This window comes from Haliaeetus leucocephalus, unplaced genomic scaffold (assembly GCF_000737465.1).
Source record: "Haliaeetus leucocephalus isolate CR32 unplaced genomic scaffold, Haliaeetus_leucocephalus-4.0 Scaffold362, whole genome shotgun sequence".
Taxonomy (NCBI): domain Eukaryota; kingdom Metazoa; phylum Chordata; class Aves; order Accipitriformes; family Accipitridae; genus Haliaeetus; species Haliaeetus leucocephalus.
Window position 1 is genome coordinate 6650391 of NW_010972798.1, and position 18221 is coordinate 6668611.

Sequence of the window (18221 nt, forward strand, 5' to 3'; positions counted from 1 at the left end):
CTCTCCCTGGATGGGCCCGGCTGCCTGCGGCTTCGCTGCCCATCGGGGTCCTCCTCCTCCTGGCCAGCCCCAGGCTGGCTCTGTGCCCCTTTCTGCTCCCCCCATCTCTTGCTGTCGCGTATTCAGGTGGTCCCGCAGGGTCCCCCTCGGCACCAGCGCTGCTGCAGGGTCGGGCCAGGCAGCGATGCCGTACCCAGCCTGCAGCGCCTGGGGACCCGGCGTGCTCCCCTGTGGGGCTCGTAGGGTGGAGGTTGAGAGTCCCAGGGCAGAGCCAGCTGTGAAACTCCCATCTAATGCACTCAGAGATGCTCATCATTGTTTTTTTCCCCATCCCCTCCTCAAGTCAAGCTGGAACTGTGAGAACCAAACCCGGTGTGCAAAAACTGAGCGGGTAGCAGCCATGCTCACTGGCCATCCCAGCGCCGAAGGGTCCCCGCAGCCCTGGGGCTTCTCCCCGGAGCGCCAGTCCTCCTCTGCTCTCCCCAGGCAGAGTCCGGCCCCGGGCAGGAGTGTTGCAACAGCCACCGGCATCCCTGCATCACCAGCGTCACTCCTCCTCTCTGTGAAATGGCAGCAGCTGAGCCAGGTGGGTGCATGCCAAGGCAGCCAGCTCTGCTGCAGGCAGCAAGGTAACCCCCCCCAGGGGCTGCTATCCCTGGGAGAGCGGGGCCGGGGGGGTCCCCATGCCCTCAGCCCAGGGGGATTGCACCCTAATAGCTGAGTGGGACCCCCGGGTGCTCATGCTGGGGGTCCTAACAAGGTCCTTATGCCCCCTTGGCGGTAGTACACCTCGCTGGCTCGCTTGCCGGGGTGCTTTGCTGGCGGTGCAGAGGGGCAAGCGGGTGCTCCCCGAAATGAGGGAGTGCACCCCTGCGCTCCCCCACTGCCCTCGGCCCTGCTCCCCACCCTGCCCCGGGTTAGCTGAGCAGGTGCTATTTTTCCCCTTTCCTTGAAACTCACCTGCCCTTGGGTTTCTCATTAACCCCGTCCTCCTCCCCAAGGAACAGTAAACAAGGCCGAGAGGGCAGCTGGCAGCAGGTCCTGTGCCAGGGAACGGGCTTCCCGCATCCCACCGTCCCTCCTCCACTTGATGTATCAGGGATGCTGGCTGTTGGGGACACCAGTTTCGCTGGGGTTTCCCAGTCCTGCCCACCCTGGCTGCTCCCTGGCCTCCGCCACAGTGGGACCCCAAACGGCAGTGCTGGGCAGACCTCCCCCCTCTCCCAGGTCAGGCGAAGCAACCTGGCATTGGGAAGCTTTTAAGAGCAGGCAGCCAAATAGATGTCAGAGCTCATTTTGGGCTTGCTAGCCCCCTCAGCCCCCCTGACTGGAAGCTCTGTGGGGCTCAGGGGCTGGCCCTGCGGCCCTTGCTCCCCCAGCCCTGGTGCTGCAAAGGTCCTGCTGCTGCAAGGTTTGGGGTCCCACCGGTCCCAGTGCATCCCAGGCATCCCCACCCCAACCATCCAGCCTGGCCTGCCTTTGCTACTCATTTTAAACAGCAAACCCACAACAAACCCCCTTCTCCCAGCCTTCTCTGTGCCCACCCTGCTCCCATGGGGCAGGTTGCAGTATCCCTGCAGTCAGCCCCGGGGTCTTCCTCAAGCCTCGGCCCCCCACGCTGCCCAGTTTGCACCCAGGGTTTGCACCAGTGGCTCTTCACGTGCTGTACCTGCCACCTCTCTTTTCATACAGATACATATAGGGGGAAAGCTGTGTTCGATGATGAAAGAAAAGCAACAGTGAAAAACAGCAGCAAGGGAAATTAATGCGAGCGTGCGTTTGTAAAAATATTTTTTAACGGAAAGACTTTTTTTCAATTAAATTATTTAAGGAATTTTATGGAGGTCTGCGGTGCCTGCGTGGTTCTTGGGGGGCTCTGGGTGGTGGGGAGCCCTGCGTTGGGTGGATATGGGTGCGTTTGGGCACTTGTGTGAGTAAAAGCAGGTCCGTGGCAGTGAGCGGGAGGCTCTTGGCCCCACACGGGTGCAAGCCGAGCCCAAGCCTCCCCAAAGATGCTCCCCGCCACCTCCCAGGGCAGCCGGTGGGCGAGGACCTTTGAGGGGCTGAGGGGAGCAGGCGATGCTCCCCGAGCTGGCAGTCCTCGGGTGCCACTGCGGGGACATCGTGGGGCAGTAGTGATGGGGACAGTGTGGGGTGACCCTTGGGGAGCCTGGTGGCCAGGCTGGGGTGCGGGGGAAAGCAAGCCCTGCCTGCACCCTGCCTGTGCTCTGCCTGAACCCTGCTCTTCCCCCCTCCCAGCCTGTGCAAAAGAGCCTTTTGTGCTGCTGGGTTTTTTTCCCCCCTTTTAATTCCTAACCAGGAGATTAAGGGAAGACAAAGGCTACGATTGTTCCCGCTCTGCAGAGAGCTGGAAAGTTCGGGGAGGGGGGACCGTCCCTTTCCAGACAGGCCCAGAGGAGGGGGACGTGCCCCAGGTGGAGGGGCCGGGGGGGCAGGGGACAGACGACACCCTGGGAGCGGCAGTGGGGGGTCCCGGGGGCACGGCTGGGGCAAAAGCACACCGGGTGCTAAGGGGTCCCGCTGGGGTGGGCTGGGGGCTCAGGGCTCCGGCGGGAGGGTGGGAGGCTCTCCGCAGCAGAGGAGGAGGAGGAAGGCCAGGGATGATGGCTTGGCCGGCTCTGCCGGCTGCTTGGCGTTTTCCCTGCTAACTCTTGGCTGACACCTCGACGACTTGGCAGGGAGAGGATCCCGCAGCCCCGTCAGCCGCCTGGGGCCGGCGCAGCTGGAAGGGATCACGGCTCGGCACGGCTCGGCACAGCACGGCCGTGACCCGGCAGGCCAGCCCAGGGCATGGGGCAGCGGGGGCACGGGCACCCCCCACGGCCCCCACCATGCCTCATCCCCGCTGCCACCCTGCACCCAGGGGAATCGCCAGCGTGGTCGTGCCGGGGGCCGCATCCTGCACTGTGCTCAGCCAAGAACGGGACGGACGCCGGCCAGGCGGGTCGTTGCCTCGTGGCCGGAGCCGGGGATGCACCACGGCCCGGGAAGAGGCTGTCCCTGCAGCACGAGGGACGGGACCCGGCGAGTTTTCCCATGCTCAGGGGGAGCCACGAGACACCCATGAACGCCCCAGCTCTGCTCCTTCTGTTTCCCGTTAAGATTATTTATTGGTAATTTTTAAGACCACTTACAGACTCTGTTCACGTGCCAGGACCCTACGCGGCTTTTTCCCAGGGCTTTTTTTTTTTTTTACTAAAAAAAAAATAGAAATTGTTTTAATCATTTTCTTCCCACTCCTTCCTTCCATCTCCTTTAGCAGCTAGCAGGGGGCTTGCACGTGGTACAGCGCCCGTCCTCGGCTGCCGCTGCCACCCGTCCTCCCTGCCCGCTGCTGCCAGGGCTGCGTTCTTACCCCCTCGAGCAGGGCTAAGTGTCCCCACAGGGGGACCATGGAGGACAAGATCCCCCCCAGCATCCCTGTGCCAGGAGCTGCCAGCCAGCCTGGGATGCTCCCGAAAAGGGGATCCAGGGGCCGGGGGGCTGCCTTGGGGAGCAGGAGGCGGTTCTCCCCCAGATGCCTGGGAGCTGACATCGTCTTTGGCAGCGCTCAGCCAGCGAGCGAACGCGCCCGCATTAATCACCCTGCGCCCGCCTGCCTTGTTCGAGGAGCAGAATCTGACCGACGCTGGACCGGGAGGCAAAAGGCAGCTTTGGGTTATTAAACAAAACCGGGGCAATGCCTCAACCTGACGTGGTGGTCTGGTGTGGGGGAAAGGCTGGATCTGCAGGGAGAAATCAGAGGGAAAGCCGTAGTGGTCTTGCTGGTAGGGCTGGGGCTGGTGCCGGGGGGGCTGCATCATTCCCCTCCGCCGGCCACCCTGGCTGGAAATGTTGGCTCCTTTGGAAACAAGGGGAGCAAAGGGGCTGCTGCATGGCCGGGAGTGATAGGTAGTGATGCCCCGGTGTCTGCCAGCTTGCATCGCATGGGTTTCGCTGGCCATCACCCCACAAGGCAGCATCGCCCGTCCAGCCCCTCCTGCCACCCAAATCTGGCTTCTCCTGGAGCACTTGGGGGAAATGGGGAGACCTCTTGCCTCCACGGCCACAGCCCAACCGGCCGCTGAGCCCCCTTATTGCCCCCGCGGCCGCTTTGATCTCCCTCGAAGCCGGGGACGGTATCACCGCCGGGGGCCGAGGGCCGCCCCGGGTGTCAGACAGGTTCAGCCACACATTTCTGGCTAATGAGAAATTTCCTCTCCCCGGCTGCTCAGCTGGGTTTTTTTTAGCTCCAGTATCGCTACCCCACCTCTGCCTCCGCCGGAGCCGGCTGAGTCACGGGGGTGTGCGAGCCACCTCCCGGCACGCTCGCTTCGCCCGCTGGCCCGGTGCTTACCAGGCCCTGGCAGCACCCCCTCCCCACCTCTTCCCCTGGGGATGGCGTGACCGGGAGCCCGGCAAAACCAAAACTCCGATGACCCATCCCGGCGCGAGAGCCAGACGCTCCAGAGCGATGCCCTGAACCCGGGCGCTGCCCTGAAGCTGGGGTGGATGGGCTGAGCCCAGGGAGGGGATCGGTGCGGCAGTGGGTGGGGGTACGGGTGCTGCCCCCCGCTGTGACCCGCCGCGCCAGCTGCCCTGGTCCGTGCTCAGGGGAACCGCAGCTCCGGGCAGCTGGGGAAGTTCAAAGGGAAGGGGAAAAGCAACAGTCCTCGCTCTACGTGAGGGTTTGGGCTCGGCTCCCCGCGCACTCCCCACCACCCGCAGCCTGCAGTCATTTCATGCCATTAACGGGTTTCCTCACTCTGAACTGGTTAATGAGCCAGCGTGGGAAGCAGCAGGGGCCGAGGGCCCCCAAACTCAGGCAGCAGAGGGGGCGAGCGGCTCCTCCTAGCATAGCATATGGAGGGGAGAGGGACCCACCACCCACCCTAGTCCCCCATTGGGTCCTGCAGGTTCCTGGGGCTCCCTGGCCATCCCCACTGACCCCCAGCACATCCCCGCCACCCCAGCAGCCCCATGCTGGTGCCCTGAGAGAAGGGTGCCCCGTGCCACTACCCCCCGGGGTGGCTCAACCTCTTGCCACCTCCCTTGGTGCAGGTTTCCCTCATCCCGCTGTCCCCAGCGTCACCCAGGTGGGGAGCCGGGACTGCACCCCAGGAGGATGAAGCTGAAACCATGACCCATCGCAGGGGCGGTGAGTCAGGCAGTGCCAGGTGACTTGTGCTGGAAAGCATCTTCCAGCACCATCCCCATCCCTGTACCTGTCCCCATCCCTATCCCTCTCCCCATCTCCACCCCCATCCCGCAACGCCACAGCACAGACGGACCCCACGGGAGCCGCTGATGGAGAGGAGGGAAGCCAAAAGCTCCAGGGAGGTGGCGGGTGTTTCTATCCACAGCTGAGCCTTGCAGGAAGGAGAGCGGGAGGATGAACCAAGGACGGGGCAGGAGCACCGGGGCGGGAGCGCCGAGGTGTTTGAGCTGGCGTTATCAGCCCTGTGCAAACAAAGCTGCGGGACTGCGCAGCGATGGGGAGAGCCCATCCCACGCCAGCCCTGGCTCTGGGGCTCATGGGGTCGAGGACCCGGGTGACGGACCCCATGGCACAGCACATCTCGGGGCTGGTATGGAGCTGGGGCTGTCCCTGACAGCGTGACGGCGGCCGTGCTGCGGTCCCAGCCCATGTCCCCTTGGGCCCGGGCGGCGGGCAGGGGACGGGGGGTACCGGCACCAGGGGCACGGGCTCCCGTTCACATGCTCCCGGCAGGCAGACAGGCAGGCGGTGGGTGATGGACGAGGCATGTCCCAGCCCCTGCACTGAGATAATCCCATCCCTGCCAGCACCGCCGGCCCGCGGCCGGCATTTATCTCACGCCAGGGCTGACGTCACCCTCCAAGACCCCAGCCAAGGAGGCCTTGCTGCTCCTCACGGCTTTTCCCAGGGACAAGGGGCTTCGGGCCCCTCGCCCCGGGCTGCGAGCAGGTGGATTTATGACCACAGCCGTGCTCCGGCATCCAGCAGACAGGAGAGGCAATGGGGCCTTTATGGTTTTAATACACCTTTCTGACAGTGAAGTTTAAATGGCCTCATAAACCCCCCCGTCACCCACCCCCAGCAGAAGGCAGTGGTTTATTAGGGCTGTAATTCTTCTCCTGGCATTTCATCAGTGTCCTTTTAATCGGCACTTGGTTTTTTTTATTTCTGCTTAATACCGGCAGCTGTAAATGCTGTTAGGGATGGTCTTGTGCAGGGACCCTCCGGAGGGGGACCGGGAGCTGGGGCAGGGATGCGGTGGAGCAGGGGGAGCTGGTGGCTGGGACAGCCTGGTCCCCATCAAGGGGTCACACCGGTGAAGAAGAGCCAAATTTTGCTGCTCCAAGCACATCCCTCCTCTGGCGAGCGGGCCCAGGCAGGATGTGGCCATGGTGCAAGGAAAGCCTTCCCAGGGAACCTTGGGATTTCGGCAGCAGAGCCGGCCGGGAGCTAATCCTTTGTGCCAGGCTTTCCACTTTCATCTCATTAACTCCCGCTCTCCGTGCCGCTGCCCTCTCGGTTTTTCTGGCAGGGAGATAAGTCTCCGTGCTCGGCACGGCGAATCCTCCGCGCCTGCTCGCCGATGCTCCCGGTCGCACTGACGCTGGCAGGCAGCTTCCATCCAATTACAGCAGGGTGAAGCTCATTTTAATTGCATAGAGCAACTGGGATTACGCAGACTTTATCTCCTAATTCCCTCTTTATCTCTTAACTTCACACTCGCCGCTTACATTGAAGGCAGGACAGCTTGTGCCGGCGTTTGCAATTTCTGAAGTAGCCTTTCCCTGCGTGCCACCCCCCCTCCTGGATGAAGTTGGCCCCAAAATGCCCTAAAATGCCGGCACTGGGGAACACTCTGTGTCCCGTGGAGCTGGGACGAGCTGCCGGCCGCAGCCTCCAGGACATCCCTGCAGCACTGGGGGTCAAGCCCACCAGCCGGGGGATGGCACCCATTGCGTCGGCTGCTTTGGGAAGAGGGCTCACCCTCGAGCTGCTGTCCCCAGCAAAGGCCACGTGTCACCTGGAGGCAGAGGCTCTCCAGGAACAACTAGGATGGGCACAGCGTGGAGAAAGGGCTTTCTTTTCCCCTTAACACCCCACAACTGGCCCAGACAGCCTGGCAGGTGCTCAGCACCACTGCCAGGGCAGCTGCAGAGCTCGGGGGGGTCCCTGCAAGGGAGGGACAGGGTGTTTGCCCCCCAAAAACACACTCTGGAGACAGCAAGTGTCTCAGCCAGCTCCTTGGGGACTCTCGAGGACCCCTTATCTGCCCTGTGCACTTAACAAGGATGAATGCTGCTGTGGGGCTCAGGGGGCTTGCTGGAGGAGCCAAAAGGTGTTTTGTAATCTCTCTGGGTACAAATAGCGCCCATGGGTGCCTGCCTGCCTGCCTCCCCCTATGAAGGGCTGTCCCATCGTCCCTCCCTGCAGCAGGAGTGATGCAGAGCCACGGTGCTCTGCCTTTCCCACCCTTATTTATTCACCCCCCTGAACATCCCTCGGTGCCCAGGGCAGGGTGGCTTGGGCATCCAGCAACACCCACTTCTGCGTGCAGACATGTCCACCCTGACCCAGAACAAGCTCTTGAGATAATGAGATAGCCGGAGGCTGCCCCGGCCAGGGGCACTTGGCAGGGCCGGCCCCGATAACAAGCCGGCAGCTGGTCCCCCTCTCCCTGCGATATTTCCCTGTTGGTTTGATGTCCCCTGGCATCACAGAGAGCCGAGTGCTGGGCTCACCCATGCTGCAGGTGGGTAAACTGAGGTAGTAGGGCAGGGGGCAGGTGCACGGCTTAGCAAGCTCTGCATCAGCATGGCCGCGTGCTAATTAGCTGCCATTAGCACACGCTAATTAATCTAATTCCGATGACCCACAATTCCAGAGCGTGAGAGCTGCTCCTCGCCCTCTGCCATTGCTGTGCACAGCTCTGCCCACGTCATGGCCGGTGGCAGCAGGGAGGGGACGGACCGGGGAGCCACTGATGCCAGCGCTGGTGCCACCCTGCAGCCGTGCCCTCCCCGGGCTCAGCCCTGCGTGGCGGCACGGTCCCGGCCTCTCCTCCCCGGGCACCGCCGACACAAGCCAGACCTGGCGGATCAGGCATTTCGGGTGCCGGGAGAGCCACGCTAAACCCATCAGCTTTTACTGCAGAAGTGCCCCAAGTGACCATCCCCTTGGCCTCCCGCCGGCTGCCCCCGCCAAGCGTCATGCATGGGGGGCTGGTGTGCTCGGGGGGCCGGGTGCTTTGGTGCAGGGGCTACGGCAACGAAAGGGTGTCTCTTAATCCGGCGGCAGCTGCGGGCCCGGGCTTGCTTGTTCAAGGGATATGGCAGCTCGGTCAACAATCCCCTGGCCTGTTTTGGGGGGGATTAGCAGCCCCCCGGGGAGGGAAGGGGCCCACATGAATATTGGGCGGGTGGGAACACGACCCCGTGGAAACAAAGCTGGCCGGGGAGGCAGCGGGGAGCAGGCATCCGCTGTCCCAAGGCGTCCCCAAGGCGGGGGACAGGGGCTTGGGGACCGTCCCTGTCCCCGTCCCGCTCTCACACCCCACAGTGCCGACAGGATCGAGCTCTGGTTATCATCCCATGCCGCCCTGGTGCGATAACCCCCGCCAGCGCCGGGGCGGACGGCAGCCCTCGGCTGCCCCCTTGACCCCCCCCCATCCGTCCCCAGGTCTTGCCACCCCAAGCCATGGAGGGAGGTGGCACGGAAATGCCCAAATGCCAACACCTGGGAGCTCCCAGCAAATGAGGGCAAGTGTGTAATTAGTCCTCATTTGCTACACGGTGACCAGCTGGGGTGAAATTTGGGCTGAAGGAGGCCATGGGGTGTAAGGTCAGCCTGGCCAGGAGGGGAACTGGGCTGCCCAGGGACACCTCCCCAGGGACTGTGGGAGCCTCCCCCACTGCTCCTGCACAGGGGCAGCCTCGACCCCCTGAAACACCCACCCCTGGGTTCAAACTGGGAGGCTCTGGCTTCTGTGTGAGCAGCAGGTAGGGCCCGGTGGCAGAGGACGAGGGTTTGCCTTGGTGGCATCACATTCCGCATTTCCCATGTGCTCAGCACCCCTCCATCCCCTCTACATCCTGCTGTGCCTCATGCTGGGTCCCGGCGTGGGGACCCCCCAGCCTGCCATTGCCTGATATTTGGGGTTAGCAGCGTGCAATGTCCCGGCGAGCAGCCCCGCAGCCTTTGGTGTTTTTGCTGAGCGCCTTAGAGCTGAGCCCCAGGACCTTGCCTGCCCTGGGCTTACCTCCCTGGGGAGCAGAAACCCTCTCCAGGGCAGCTCCCTCGGGGGCTGCGGGGGTCCTCGGGGTGGGTGTGGGTCCCTTGGGGCCACAAAGTCAGGAGAGACTGGGGTGTGTACGCAGGGAGAGGTCCCCAGTGTTGGTGGTGCTCAGGGAATGGGCGCCCACCTGGGGGAACGTGTTGGGTGCATGTATGGGTGCATGCACACGTGTAGCTGGGTGTTCCCGTGGGCTCCCCCCGGGGCCCCCTCACCCCGTTTCCCGCGGGTGCCGACCAGGGGCTGCTTTTCTGCTCCGTTAGCCACGGCTGTGCCGGCACATAATGACATGGTAATTGCGAGCGGAGGCCCGGCCACACGCACTGCCCGGCTTGCCGGCCAGCCCTCGCCGCACCTGGGTTAGCCGCTGCCCGGGGGGTCCCACCATCCGCTCCCCTCACCCACCCGCGGGACCCCCGCATCCGGCTCCATCCAGGGTCTGCCCCAGCGGCAATGTCGGGGGGAAGCCCCCCGGCAGGACTGCGGTCACCTCCTCGCCTGGGAGCTGGGAAACCTGTCCTTCCCCGTGGTGTTTACACGGGTAAGAGGGGTCCTCCGCCGCTGCACATCGCATTTTCTGCTTGGTCACTTCCATCTGTGTCCCCGCATAATGATTTTTTCTGCTACATTAATTTAACACACTGCGGCGAGCCGAGGCGCTGGGACCCCGGGCTGCTTAATTGTGTCAAAGGAAAGGCTCCCCGCTCCCGCTTTCATCAGCGGCCGGGGCTGCTGCAGGGTGGGTGTCCCTGCGGGGGGGTGGGAAGGGGTCTCGGGGTGGCCACGGTGTCTGGAGGGAGGTGGTGGTGGAAGGGTGAGGGGTGTCACAGGGGTTGGGTGACCCCCCCCCCCCAATCCCGGGGCAGGCAGCGTGTCTGGGTTCAGGGCATCCACTGGGGGCTGTGGGGTGGGGTGGGTGGTCCTGGGGACCCTAGAACACCCCTTCCAGAAAGCCTGGCACCATGGGGCACCTCAACTTATCCCTACGGATGCTGCAGCGGGATGACGCTGGCACGTCTCGGTGCCCGATGCGTTGCCTGGAGCTGGCTGGCCCCGCACCCCGGGGACGGTGGGAGCCAAAGGGTTAAGTGCTGTGTTTGTGTTGGCTGAATGCAGCGGGAGCTGAACAAGGCCCCCACAAATGGAGGTGAAGGGCTGCCCAGACGGGATGTGACAGCCCGATTTCAGGGCTGTCAGCCCCGGCATGGTGGGCATTGAGCAGGGACATTCCTCCCCACCGCTCCCCGCTCCCCTGGCTCCCGCGCCGGGGCCGCCGACAAAGGCGATGGGCAGCCCCTGCCCGCCTTGGCCCCACCATCTGGGGTGCCATGGGGCGTCTATGGGGCACTGCCAGGCCCAGGGCTGGGCTCCGTGCCTGGCTCTGCCCCCCACCCCGGCACGCCGCGGTGCTCGGGGACCCCCCGGCCAGAGCGGGATGCCGGGAGCCCCCCTCGCCTTCCCCGCCGGCGGCCCTGCCGTAAGTGGCCTCCGGTATTTGCAAACATTGTGGCGAGGGGCTGGGAAGGTCTCGGCCCACCCCAGCGGGCGCCTTTGTGCCGCGCGGACCCCCAGGGACTCATTTCCATCCCGCCCGGGCGTTCGCCCCGCTCTTTTCAGCGCCGACAGGCCTTGCTCCTCGCTCCGCCGGCGTGCCGGAGCCCGGCAGAAGTAATGCCAAGCACACAGCTGTGCCCCAGTCCGGCACTGTTCCCATGCCGGGGGCTCGCGCCTGCGTCACCGGCGTGCCGTGCCGTTTTGTGTGCCGCTGCCCCACAGGGTGGTTGCTGAGCTGGTCTGTCTTGGTTGGTCCCTCCAAAACCCACCGAGGGTCCCCCCCAAAACCCCCCGAGGGTCCCCGTGTCTGTGCACGCTTGCACAGGCATGCGTGCACACTCGTGCATGGGCTGCCATGCTCAGAGGTGTGTGCGGCCGAGCACGCACCTTCTGCACGTGCAGCTGCGTGGATGCACCCACTCATGCACACTCACCTCGGCTTCCTCTTCCCTTGCACACCCACCCACACCAACTCCAGCCGTGTGTACCCCACCATGCACGCTCCCTGCCCTCAGGCTCCCCCAGATCCCCCCACTCCAGCTGAGCAAAGTGCCCCGGGCTGGCAGGCAGCTCTGCCCAGCCTGGCACAACCCGTCCCCACGGCACGGGGAAGCCGTGAGTGGCTCTGGGCTCCCCACGGCTCCCAACACCCTCCCTGTGTCCCCAGCTGTGGGGTCACCCCGTCCCCTCTGATGCATTTTGGGAGGCCACCGCAGCCACATCCCCCATCAAATCGCAGGCACCCAGCCCGGTGCGGTGCGGCTGGATCTCGGGCAGCGCCCGTCGGCTAGCACCGGCGGTTTATGGCCCTGCTCAACGCCCACGGATCAATGCCAACCCCCGTTTTATTTGCTTTTGGAGTTATAAAGGTGAATTAACCCAGCTGCGCCTTTGCAACCGCTCTCCGTGCTGCCAGGTGCAGGGTGGAGGGGACGGGCAGGGGCCAGTGGGACCCCGGGACACGGTCCCGATCCCTCGCCGTGCCAGGGAGCGCCCGAGGGAGCTGGGGTTGCTCTTTTCTCGCGCTTTTTGTGGCCGGTAAATCTCTTCAGGGGCCCCCGGCGGTGACCTCTTCCTGGGCGCAGCCGCTAAACCCTTTGTAATGGGATTTTGTGGCAGAACCGGCAAATTAGGGGCGAAGTGAATGTGTTAAGCTGCTGGTTTCTTTCTGGCGGGTTCCCCCTCCTCAGCCCACGCCGGCCAGAGCCTGAACAAAGGCAACGAGCTCTGCTTTTATCTCCAGCCCTTAGAAGTCAGAGCTGTACAGGGCTGTGTCCCCCCATTCCGGAACGGGCAGGCTGGGACAGGGATGGGGACAGGGACGGGCAGAGCCCGGGGCTGTGGGAAAGGAGCGTGGGAGGAACCGGCTGTGAGCGAGTTGTGCCAACACGTCGGCCGTGGGGGCAAATTTGGGGAAGGGGAACAAAAAGGCCCATCTTCAGGCCAGGTAGATGTGGCACCAAGGGGTCCCCCTGGCATGGGACCCCTCAGCATCCAAGCCAGGGCACGGCATGGGGAGGGCAACTAGGATAGCGCAACAGTTGGGGCTGCCCCAGCATGGGGACGGTTCCTGGGGCGATGCTGGGGGGACGCAGTGGGAGGACCCGCCTCTGCTTCAAGAGTCAATATTGTTCCAGTGCAAAGACTTCATTGACACTGGTAAATACAAGCCATAAATACTCATTAATTACCTGCATCGCTGATGGGCTTGGGAGCCGGTGTGCACCCAGCCCGTGTCCCCCAGCCACCCAGGGACCCTTTGCCAGCCCCATCCCTGGGGAGGGCAGGGGGTGCTGGCTGCCCCTTGGCGGAGAAGAGCAGGCAGCCCCCCAGCCTGGGGCATCTCCCCCAGGCAAGGCCGTCCCCCCCAGGAGGTCTCCTTTCAGGGGTGCCCCACCAGTCCCCCTGCTTGGGATCCCCTGGGACCAGCCCCACAGCCTGGGGTGGCTCTCGGCACCCACAGGCAGGAGAGAAAGATCCCAGGGCTGGGTGGGGAGGTTGCTGCTTTAGCACCCCAAAAACCCCCAAATGGAGGTAGGGAGCAGGCAGGGGACAGCGTGCTGCCCCCGTGGCCCCCGTAAGGGCCTGATTTATTGCTGTCTCCTGAAGGATGCCATTAAGGGAGCGGCCGGAGCGGGGAGCGCAGCTGCTGGAGCAGATCAGTGCCTGATTAATGTTGGGCAACTTGTTATATTGTCAGATAATTATCCCCAAACTGTATGACTTTTCTGCTAAGTGGCAGCGCTTAATTGCGTTTTTAATTACACCGCCATCACCGCAGCCCCTTTGCGCAGGAGGCAGGGATGCCGGGAGCCGGGCAGGAGCGGGGTAGGGGGCCCAGGACCCCTTGCAGAGGGCATGGAGGGGGCATCCCACCCCCACAGAGCCCCGCCAGTGCGGGGCACCCGGCTGCAGCATCCCCAAGCTGTGGGTCCTGTGGGTAGCGAGATTTTGGGGTGACCCTTGGTGGTGCTCGCTGAGGTAGCAGGCACATTGGGTGGAGGAAAAGCAGGGGTGAGGGAGGGTGCCCCCCTTGGCTGCTGTGGGCTTTGAGGGAGGGCTCGCCACCCCCTGCGGCCCCCCCTGGCCCCATCCGGCTGGGGGCAGCCCGGGGTCTGGCTTCCCCTCACAGGCAGGGCCGGGTCAGGGGTCAATGCATTTAAAATTCCTCCTCGCTCTTAAACTCCAGAGAGCGGCCAGGGATGGGGGGGGCGAGCAGCGGCTTCGTGAGGAGCACCCCTCGGCACCCCGGGCAGGCAGCACACGTGCGTGGGCAGGGGTAGGCGTCTGTGTCTGTATGGGGGGGGTGAGTTCGTGTGCATTCGTGTGTGTGCACTTATGGGGGGGCGTGCACGGGGGACCGCACGTGCACGAGCGTGTGCACAGCTGTGCATGCATGCGGATGAGTGTGCAGCATGTACACGTATGTGCACGCCTGTGGGTTTATGTGTGTGCACTCACAGGGGGCTGCGTGTAGGCATGCAAGTGCATAAGTGCGTATGTGCACGCACTTACGTGTTTGCTGATGTGTACATCTGCACGTGTTTGTGTGCATGTATAGGTGCACGCATATATGGACGTGTGTGCAAACATAGAGGTTCGCGCATGCATGTGAGCCTGTGTGTGAGCATGTTGGGGAGTGGGTGTGTGGGATGTCAGCACTGCATGTAGGGGTGTGTGTGAGTGTCTGCGTGTGCAAATGTGCATGCATGGCTGCACGCCTGTTTGGGGTGGGGGGATGCCCCTGTGCACCCACCTAGCCGGCTCTGGCACCTGGGGTGGCCGCGGTGGGTCCCGGCTCTGCCCCCCCTGCCCCAGCCATGCCAGACCTCCCAGGGAGCCTCCCCCGGGTGACCCCGTGGGGGCCAGCCCTGCGCAGGGGGTGGCAGCGGGGACAGGACCCTCCGGGGCTTCAGGTGCAGGAGGCACCTGTGGGTCGCAGCAGCCCCTCTCCCCCGTCCCTCCCTGGGACAGCGATGCTCCTGGCACTGCGAGAGGGGCACAGCCCGGACCCCCCAGCACTGCTGGAGCACTGCACTCCCGTGGGGCTCTGCCGTGCCCCCCAGGGCCGTGGGGCAGCCGGGGCTGTTCCTGCCAGGGACAGGGTGCTGCGGCCGGGCAGCCCCCACACCGCAGCCCTCCCCAGCAGCCGGACGCCGGGCAGTGCCGGGAGGAAATCCAGGCGTTATCGGGCGGCTGGCTGCAGCCCCTGCCTCAGCCACGGCCTCTGGCCTGAAATTTCCTGGCACGGCCATCGCAGCAGCATTATTCTGGGCTTTGTCTTCTCCAGCAAGGGGGGGCCAAGCCGGCAAGATACACGGCTTCCCCCTGATCCGTGAGGGTGAGGGGATGGAGTGGATCAGGCCCCCCAGGTCCCTGTTGCACCAGTGGAGAGGAAGAAACATGGATTTTGATGGGGAAGGAGTCAGTCCTGAGCGCCCCCTTCGTGCTCAGCTGTGCCCCCCACCCGCATGGGGTGCATGGACTGCAGCGAGCATCAGGGCTTGTGGGGGAATAAGCCCCCTGAAACACATCCTGACCCCCAACAGCCCCCTCGCCAGCCCCTCTTATCTTCATGACAGCCGGATGGGGTCTCACCAGAGGGAGGCCAAAATTTCAAGGAAAAAATGTAAATAAAGGTCCCTGTCCCGCCTGTCCCCCTTATCTCAGGAATCCGGAGCGCGCTGGCCCCTTGTCCCAGCCGTATTTCATCCCAGCCATCGGCGCTGGCCGTGGACCAAAGCGGTGACGATGGGGATGGAGGGATGCGGTGCCTTGGAGCCCGCTGGGACCCTGGGACAGGGGAAGCCACGGCTCACTGGGCCAGGGCCACCTTCCCACCCCGCAATGCTGGGGGTCATAGGATGGGCAGGGGAGCTTGGTGCTTTGGACCTCACCACATGTCACCCAGCCATGGGGCACCAGGATGGGGATGCTTTGGGGTCCCTGTCACCCACCTGGTGTCCCCGAGCAGCAGGGTGGGGGATTGGCCACTTCCCTTCCCTGCGCCAAGATCAGCTGCTAATGATGTCTCCCAACCTGCTCGCAAAGAGCGTAAATTATTCAGCTCCTCATCAGAGCAATTAAATTAACTCGTCATTGCAGGCCATGAATATTTCAGGGGGGCAGGGGCCGGGGAGCTGTGGGGGCGTGGGGGGGGTGGCAGGGCTGGGGCTGAGCCCTGCCCCTCGGCCTGGAGGTGCAGCGAGTGTGTCCGTTCTCAGCCCATGCGGGCCGGAGGGGGCAGGGAGAAGGGGTTGGGGGGTCTCCAGGCAGGGGGCTTGCAGACGGATGCCTGGCAGTCTGGGTCCCATGCCCGGCCCCACCATCACCCTGTCTGCCCGGGTTACTTCCACCGGCTGCTGACAGAGGCCAGGTGCCAGCAGCCCCCACGCAGCCCACCCCTGCCCCCCTCCCAGAGCGCCTCCTGCACCCCACATTGCTCCCCTTTTTTTTTTTTTGGGGGGGGGAGCAGGGAACTGAGGATTGGTGGCACTACAAGGGGCTGCCTCCACCCCAGGGACCCCAAATCCCCCCTGCCCTCCCCTTGCCCCGGGCTGTGCCAGCCCCTGTCCGCCGCCCTCCCCGGGGCCTGCGGGGTCTCCGTCAGGATTTCTCTTTCCTTTCTTCCTCGCGCCGAACAATTAATAATTTATCCCATAATAAAAGAGGAAACGGTTAATGAGATGAAAACAAGCCAGAAACATCTGCTGGGGCTGCTTTCATCGCCTCCCCGGGCCGCCTGCGCAGGAAGCGGCAGTGGGAGGGGGACGGGGGCGCCGGGGGGGGCCGCGGCAGCAGGAGGCTGTCCCCCACACCCGGCCTTCCTCACCGCAGCCCCCTCCTCCTCAAGGACCCCCAGGCCACCCTGGCCCAGCATCCTCTCCCTGCTGCACCACCAAAGAAAGCTTGGCTGAGACCTGACGGGCTTGGGTCACAAATAGTGCTGGGGGTCGTGCCGTGGGGGTGCCACCCCAAAATGGGCAGCGAAGCCCATTGGTCTGGCGCTGCCTGGTGTCCCCAGTGATGTGCCTGTCTGCTGGAGGGGGACAGGGCTGTTCCCTCTGTCCCCACTGTCCCCAGCCCCCATGCCCAGATGTTGTTCATTACTGGTGATCCGATCTCCGTGAGCGGGGCTGCCCCAGGGACCCGATGCTATCGGGGTGGCAATGCAACCCCAAACCCTCCTGGGGTGCTGGGGGGGGGACGACGTGGGGACCGGGCATGGCACCCTGCCAGCAAAGTGGGCTGCAGGACTGCCCCCCCCGACTCGGTGCTTTGCTGAGATTTATGGGGCCCCAGGAGGAAGCTTATTTCAGGACTGCTTATTTCGGCAGCGGCTTCGTGGCGTGTGAGGAGAGGTGCGAAGGGACGTGGCCAGGATGCGGGTGGGGATGTGGGGTGCTGGGGAAGGGGAGGGCAGGGAGAGGGGGCATGGACAGCGGGAAAGGGACGTGCAGGGAAAGGGAAGGGGAAGGCAGCAACGCCCGGAGGCTGCTGACGCGCGGCCAAGACGCAGGCTGGAGGGAAGAGACTGACCCCACCAGCCCCGTCACCGGCTTGGCCATGGGAGTGGACTGCGAGGACCCCACGGAGGCACCCTGGGCTGGCAGGGTGGGGACAGGCTGGGGTGCCGCAGGGATGGGGCTGGGGTGGGGGTTTGGGCAGGAGGGAGCGGGGTTTGGGCAGGATGCTGCCGCCCACCTCTGCTTCCAATTTAGCTGATCCTCGCCCCGATCCCCACAGCTCCCTAATCTGTTTGTCTTCCAAAGCCGCTAAGTTAATTCGGAGCCTGGCAAAATCCCCCAGCTCTAATCCCAGCCCGCCCTCCAGCTCGGCTGGGTTCTGCTTGGCAGGTCTGGCAGGGTCACGGCAGGTAGCTGCCAGATGCTGCCAGTGCCCGGCATGGAGCCCCCCGCCACCGTGGAGGAGCAGGGATGCGCTCCTGCAGGCTCCCAGCCCCGGCTCTGGCAGCCCCTAGGTCCCTCCTGGGACCGGGTGCCGCTAAGGGCCATCGCGGGGACAGGCAGGCGTGATGACAGCTGGGGGAGATGGCCTGTCCCTCCGCCAGCCCGGCTGGGCACCCAGCCCCGCTCTGGAGAGGTGTCGCGGAAAAACCGACGTCAGCATCGGCCTGGAGGAATTTGGCTGCCCTGGCCCACCCTGGCTAGGGACAGGGATGGGGACAGGGACGGGGACAGGGACAGGCACCTCTGCCACGCACCAGAGGAGTCTTGAGCAGGGTGATGGGGGGGGGCTATAAATCCCCTTCCTTGCCGTACCCCTTCTCAGGGCCGGGAGCAGCCAGAGGATCTGGGAGCATCCCCAGGGTACAGCCACTGTCTCCGCTCCCTGCAGGCATGTGCCCCTCCATGTCCCGAGGGCAGAGAACAGCCAGCTCATGACACCGGTGACACCCCCTGTGCCAGCCAGGGACAGTGGTTGGGATTTATTTCTCCAGAAGCTCATTTTTTCACCCAGGGCCTCAGCAGTGGGGGGAAGGGGCTGATCCCTTCCCAGGTCCCCCCGGGGGCTCCTGGCATGGCTGTGGCCCTGCCACCCCTTGGTGCTGTCTGTCCCCCACCCTGCAGGATGTGGCTGGCAGCCCCTGGGGGGAGGAGGGGGGGCGGGTGGTGATGGGAAGCTGTTGAGACATGGTGACAGCCCCCAGCCGCCCCCATGCTGGGGACCCTGGCATCCTGCTCCCCTTCCCCCAGCCACACCACCCTCCATCATCTCCTCGTTCCCAGCCTGGGTAATTGGTGGCGTGGTGACAGACGGGCTCATTAACAGCTTAATTTCGGCTTGGTCTCTTCCTGCCTGACCCCCAGCCCAGGTGGGGACCAACCCAGCAGGGTGCAGGGATGAGCACCTGAGGCC